This window comes from Sorex fumeus, unplaced genomic scaffold (assembly GCF_029834395.1).
Source record: "Sorex fumeus unplaced genomic scaffold, SorFum_2.1 ptg000008l, whole genome shotgun sequence".
NCBI lineage: Eukaryota > Metazoa > Chordata > Mammalia > Eulipotyphla > Soricidae > Sorex > Sorex fumeus.
Genome location: NW_026606065.1, coordinates 39,156,487 through 39,163,118, shown reverse-complemented (window position 1 = coordinate 39,163,118; position 6,632 = coordinate 39,156,487). Strand labels below are relative to the sequence as shown.

The 6,632-nt window shown below is 34.7% G+C and overlaps 1 non-coding gene across 1 annotated transcript; it reads left to right on the top strand.

Annotated features, from left to right (window-relative positions):
• Positions 1 to 274: 274 nt before the first annotated feature.
• Positions 275 to 437, top strand: LOC130019549 (U1 spliceosomal RNA). Its single transcript, XR_008791858.1, has one exon. It is a non-coding gene; the product is annotated as a U1 spliceosomal RNA (small nuclear RNA).
• The last annotated feature ends 6,195 nt before the right edge of the window (positions 438 to 6,632 follow it).

The window sequence follows — 6,632 nt, the reverse complement described above, 5'->3', positions numbered from 1 at the left end:
AAGTAGTTCATACATTTTCAGAGCTTCAAATTTTGCTCAGTCAAATCTTTGAGCAATTTTGTACATTTATAAGGGATTCCTCAATAACCTTATTTTTAAAGTTAGTGTATTAAATTTTAATGAACATTTGTGATGTATCAAAACTGAATCCTAATAAATTCATAATCAGATGTAAAAGAGCTTCCTCTACCATATGTATCACTATAACTAAGTCATTCTCTTTTCTAAGTATTCCATTGTATAATTTGTTACTCCTAAAAGAGATGTGTTTGGTATATATACCTGGCAGGGGAGATACTCCTATCATGAAAACGGTTTTTCTTGGGTGAGGCTTATTCATCACACTGTGGATTTAATGACCCCTGAGATTTGCCCAAATGTGGGAAACTCTACTGCATAATTTGTGGTAGTGCGGAATAGAATTGCACCCTTCCCTGTAAGAAAAATAAAAAAGTTTGTTATTTCTGTTTTTTCCTATTAAGAATTGTTTAGACCTTGTAAAAAATCATTGCATTTGATGTAAAAATCCCCTAATTTCTATCTTTCCTAGATTAAAATGCTTTGATTACTGTAATCATAGTTATATATACACATATACCATTATATATAATATTAATATATATTGTATATTATCACCATGTGTTCATGCTAGATGTTATGAGTCAAATGATAAAGTAGAATTCCTTTTCTTGAGATCATAATTTCATATGTGTGTCCAAATGTGATTAAAATCTTATTGGTGAGAATTGGATCTTTCTTTTTGAGCTACATAACAACTAGCATCAAATAAGGATCTGTTCATTTTTTATTAAGGTTTTATTATGCTAAAGTGAATTATCTTTTCCTACCTCCTACTGTAGTTTTAATTCTGTTTATCTATCTTTAGAGCCCAATCCCTTTCCCTAGTCACCTACCCGCAAATCACATACATTTGACCTACTGCCTCACAGAACTCCTCTCCCTTTGTGCTTATTTATAAAGCAGCCAAGTGATGTGAGTTTCTCACCTTTCCAATATGCCCAAGGATTTATCACTCCTGGGTCTTGATCCTTATACTCCTTCCTGGAAAGAAACTTTCTACAAAAGTTAATATTCAAAAGCCCTAGGATATTTGCATTAATTTTTAACACATTTTCCCCCTTCATGATTTGACCTACTTTTCTTAAACTTCTCTATACATAATTATATAAATATATAAAATATTATACATAATATTTTGTGTATATATATCTGTGTCATCAAAAAATTGAGGGTCACACCTGTCAGTACTCACTCCTTGTTCTGTGCTCAGGAATGACTTCTGAAGGGAAACTAATGCATTCCTCTGGGAAAATTAATGCATTCCTGGGATCAAACATGGGGTTGCTTCAATTCTGACAAATTCTTTGCATGTACTATCTCTCCTGCTGTGCTATCTCTCCAATCACTAAACTATGTTTTTCAAATATTTTAGCTTCATTTATCACTTTTTTCTTCATCCTTTAATTTTTCTTTATAGAGTAGTACTTACAGAGAATCCTAGACTGAGCTCTGTAACCTGTATTAGTCCTTCTTCTTGGGCAACAGGACTCAGGACTAATCTCAACATCTATATTAAGACCCCTCAAAAACAGATTCGAGCCATCACACTGTGTTTAGCTTAATAGGCAATTCAAAACAGAAGACTATGTGCCTTGATCTCAGGGCAATAGAGCAAAATGGGCATCATCAATTGCCAGGTTACTCCTGCTGGTATTCATGTAGAAACAGTAGATCAGCAATCAGAAGTGTTGTGCCTTTATTATCTTAATTAATTATATCTGATTTTAGACTCTATGGATGGGAGGAAGAGAATAGTTATTACATGACTTCTGCCTCTGTTTCTAACTTGTGATTTTGCTGTGCTTTCCACCTTTCAACTATCCTTCATGCATATATTTGCATTCTTGAGTTATTAAGTGTTCAATTGCTCGAGCGGGCCCAGTAACGTCTCCATTGGAGACTTTTGTTGTTACTGTGTTTGGCATATCGAATACTCTCGGTAGCTTGCCGGGCTCTCCGAGAGGGGCGGAGGAATCGAACTCGGGTCGGCCATGTTGGCTGCATGCAAGGCAAACGCCTGGTGAGTGAGGGATGCCCGCCAGCTCACCTTGAAGTCTGTAACTAGACTTTGAAACTCAGGGCTGGGGTTATCTGCTCCTTTTCATCTACAGAAAAAAAAAGGGCGGATGCGATAGCACAGCGGTCGGGCGTTTGCCTTGCATGCAGCCAACATGGCCAACCCGAGTTCAATTCCTCCGCCCCTCTCGGAGAGCCCGGCAAGCTACCGAGAGGATCTCGCCCGCACAGCAGAGCCTGGCAAGCTCCCCGTGACATATTCGATATGCCAAACACAGTAACAACAAAGTCTCCAATGGAGACGTTACTGGGCCCGCTCGAGCAAATCAATGATCAACGGGAGGGCCTTTACCTTTACCTAAGTGTTCAATACTTTCCTGGAAATTTCAGAAATATCCTATCTTTCTGTGTTTATATTTACTTTTCACACTCAACCAGAAACCTATTAGATTTCTTTCATTTTAATCAACTACATTTCCAAAAGATTATATTTCCTATAAAGCTACCTTGTTGCAAACCCCAAAGCATCCAGTGTTATGTGTTGGAGGAGATTAGAGGGAAGGTCTGACCTGTGGTTGACTCAAAATCTGCAGAGGAACATTCAGAGGCCCCTTACATTCCACCCCAGTACCCTGAATATTTCATCTACTCACGTGTCCTATATACGTTGTTCTCAAGAAACAGTCTTGGAAAAGTATTGTGTTATCAAATATATATACCTAGTGCAGATGGTTTAATGTACTAAGTCTAGGTGGAATTGCTGTACACCAAAACTGTAAGTAATCACTGAAGCAGGCAGTCAGTCAGACTGCTGTTGAAACTCTGAAGATACTGCAAGAGGAAGTGGATATCTTCTTGGTCAAGGTGCCCAAGATGAAGCTTATCTGCACATCGCCTTCTGTTTTGAAATGCCTATCAAGCCAAATGCAGTGTGATGGCTCCATTCTATTTTTAAGGGGATCTTAATACAGAAGTTAAGGCACTTCTTTCAGCACAGTCAGCCTCACTTTAATCCCAATCTTGATTTAAACCTTGGTACCTCCACACAGGATCCCCTCACACTTATTGAAGTTACAACTGAGGACTGAGTGAAGAGGAAGCCCAGAGCACCACCAATTGTAGCCTAATCCTCCACCCGCAAAATAAATACAATTAAACAAATTGGTTATTGTAACTTTTCTTTTCCCATACAGAAAGGCAATGGAATATGTCCTTTTCATTTCTATTTTCAGTCATCTTATTTATTTCATTAAAGTATACCATAAAACCAAAAATCTTAAATACACATAAAAATGAATTAATGTTTTGAGTATTTTAAATTACAAATTCATACTCTTTAGTAGAGACTTTTGGATATTTTAGGTTTGCAAAGTGAAGCTACTTTTAGTCATATAATATTTCCCAATTAATCAACATAAACATAGAGAGAAATGCACACATCCTCATTTCCATACAGTTCAGATAATAGTAATGTTATGAAATTGAATGACATATGCAATAGCAATTTTTTTATTCCTAAAGATAATGTGTATTTTAAGAACTTGTTCAATCTTCGATATACAGTTCATTTATTTGTACTCTGAGCAAATAAGTTAAATGCATTTTTTAAACCCACCCACTTTCTTTGGCAATAATCCTGTTGGTTTCTTCATTATTTGAAGTTTAATATGAAACATGCCTTTATTTTACCTAATTTAAGCAAAAGGGAATATGTAGTTGCACTTATAATGTTGCAAAAAATGTTGATCAAGGGAAAGACATAAAATGTTTGAACGTTATATATTTTTTGGCTAAAATTATTGTTCTGTGTTCCCTCACGAATAAGCAAATGAGTCCTCCATTATCCAATATCAACTTTATTGTTTAGAAAGCCTAAGTAACAGAAGAATTGGAGGGATATTTTTTATGTATTATTGTTATTATTTTCAATGCCAGGGATGCCACACATACATGGTATATAGTAGCAGAATGTTTCATCCTCAGGTAGAACCTTGAAGTTGGTTCTACTCTGCATATGATTTGATTAAATGATAGATATTTAAAAAAACTATGAAACCGTTTTTGATCCCACTTTTTGGATGTATTGTAATTTATAACTTCTTGGTGATACTATAAATAAAGAAATACATACATACATAAATAAAATCCATTCTACTTCAGAGCAACTGAGGTCATTGTAGCCGAGATTTTGAAAGTCATTAGGTGATTCCAGAAACCTGAAATAAAATATTTTATCTACTCTCTGATTGATAATTTGCAATATTTTCCTTCAATTTTCTAGATATGTTCTGAAATACAGCAAAGAGCATGGAAAGAAAAATCTTCCAACCCCCCAAAAGAACTGTATTACTATTGAACCAAGATAATATCTCATGGAGGATATTCCTATTGTTACTCTCATGTATTTTTCAAAAGAGCTCACGACAACTGATGTAAAACATCACATACTCATTTTTCATTTTTAAATAAGAGAATTATTTTCCCTAAATAATATTTTACCTCCTTTTCTTTGAACATCCACATTGACTTAGGCACATGTATATTATGGAGGCATAATTTACAAATATTTTATTTTTCAGATCCAATTTAGATTATATAAAATATGAGCTAAAGGATAGAGTTCCCATGTAACTCCTATATGTCTTTTCCTATTGCTTTCCATATATAATTATTAAAATCAGAATGTCAGTATCATACAACACTGTATCACACTGTATCACACTATCAGCCCATTGATGGTCGAATTACTCAAGCGGGCACCAGTAATGTCCCTATTCCTCCCAGCACTGAGATTTTAGCAGCCTCTTCTTACTCGTCTTTTCCCAACAATTGGAGACTCTTTCAGGGTCAAGGGAATGAGACCTGTTGTTACTGTATTTGACATATCAAATATGTGATGGGGAGCTTGCCGGACTCTGCCTGTGTGGGCAGGGGATACTCTTGGTAACTTGTCAGGTTCTCCAAGAGGCATCATAAAATATTATAACTAAATTCCATAGTTTACATAAAACATTATAACTAAATTCCATAGTTTACATTACCATTTCATTTTATTTGTATTCTTCGGGTTTTAACAAAAGTAAAAGGTTATGAATTCACCATTTCAGAATTGTATAGAATAGGTTAGCATCACTGAATCTGCTTGCTCTACTTGTCCTTTCCTTTGAACTGTCTGGTCCACTGACTTTTCTAGAGAAATACTTGGAATTACATAATATGTAAACTCTTTATATGTGCTTGTTTGATTTAGCAGTACACAATGTTTTTTCCACAACTTTACAGTTACTGTTTTTTTTTAAAATTCTGATTAATGTTTTGGTATTCATGTAGCAGAGTTTACTTATCACTTCACCTTTTGGTGGTTTCCAGGTTAAGAAATTATAACAAAACCAATATAAACACTAGATTCATTTTATTATAGAAAGAAATTATTGGATTATACCTCAATGTGACTGTCCTACTCCCCGAAGCAATAAAAACTTCATCCTTGGCAGGATTTTATAAGTGTTTTCTTTTTAATAGGTGCCTAGTAGTGTATCCTTGTTTTAATTTGTAGCTCATTTATAATACATATGGAGCAAGCACCTATGTATATAGTTACCTGAGATCTGTATATATTATTTGGTGACATATAGATTCAGATATTTTTTAAACTTTTTAATTAGTTTGGTTAGTCTTGGGAATTAATGGTTAAGATAGACTGAGGAGAGAGGCAAAATGGTCAGAAAACACAACCCTGAAAACAGTGCAGATGTTTGGATATATAAGAATTGTGTTAGACCAGTTAGATTAGCATTGATTAGCAATTTATTGAGGAATGTCCTCCCCCTTTTTTCTATGTTCCAAGAGGTAAATATTGAATATAAAGGGTATTCAGTGGCCCAATCCCTGGACCCCATGCTTTTATTCTCTGCTGCAACTCAGGTCACAAGGGCTGATCCCCAGAAGTCTTTTTTTTTTAACTGTTAAGTCCTGGGAATTCTTTGAGGTTTTTAATAAAGTCCTCTATCATATAATGGTTTGGCCAATATTCTTACTCTTTCTGTGGCTTATATTTTAATTATCTTAGCAGTAAATTTTCTAAGAAAAAAGTTTTCAATTGAAAAAATTCTAATTATGGGTGGGAGATGGAAAAATAGCACAAAAGTAAAGGCACTTGACTTGCACGTTACCAGCCAGGATGTGATACCTACTACTATTTATGGTACCCCAGTAGCTCCACGAGTTACTCCTGAGAACAAATCAAGCCCTAAGCAATTCTAGGGGGTCCCTTCTTCTCAGCATAAAAAAATAGCTCTTGATTTTGTCTTCCATAGATAATTCTTTTTATCTGATTTGCAAAATATCAGTGTCAAAATCTATGCCACCTTGATTATCACTTAGTTTGGGTTCTAAAAATTTTGCAAATTGCTCTGTAATTTTAAGTATATGATCTATTTTGACAGCATAATTTTTGAAAATTTATACTATTTTAGTAGTTTTCTAGTTTCATTATAATTTCAATAGACCAAGGTTTATTACTTGCTTTAAACTAT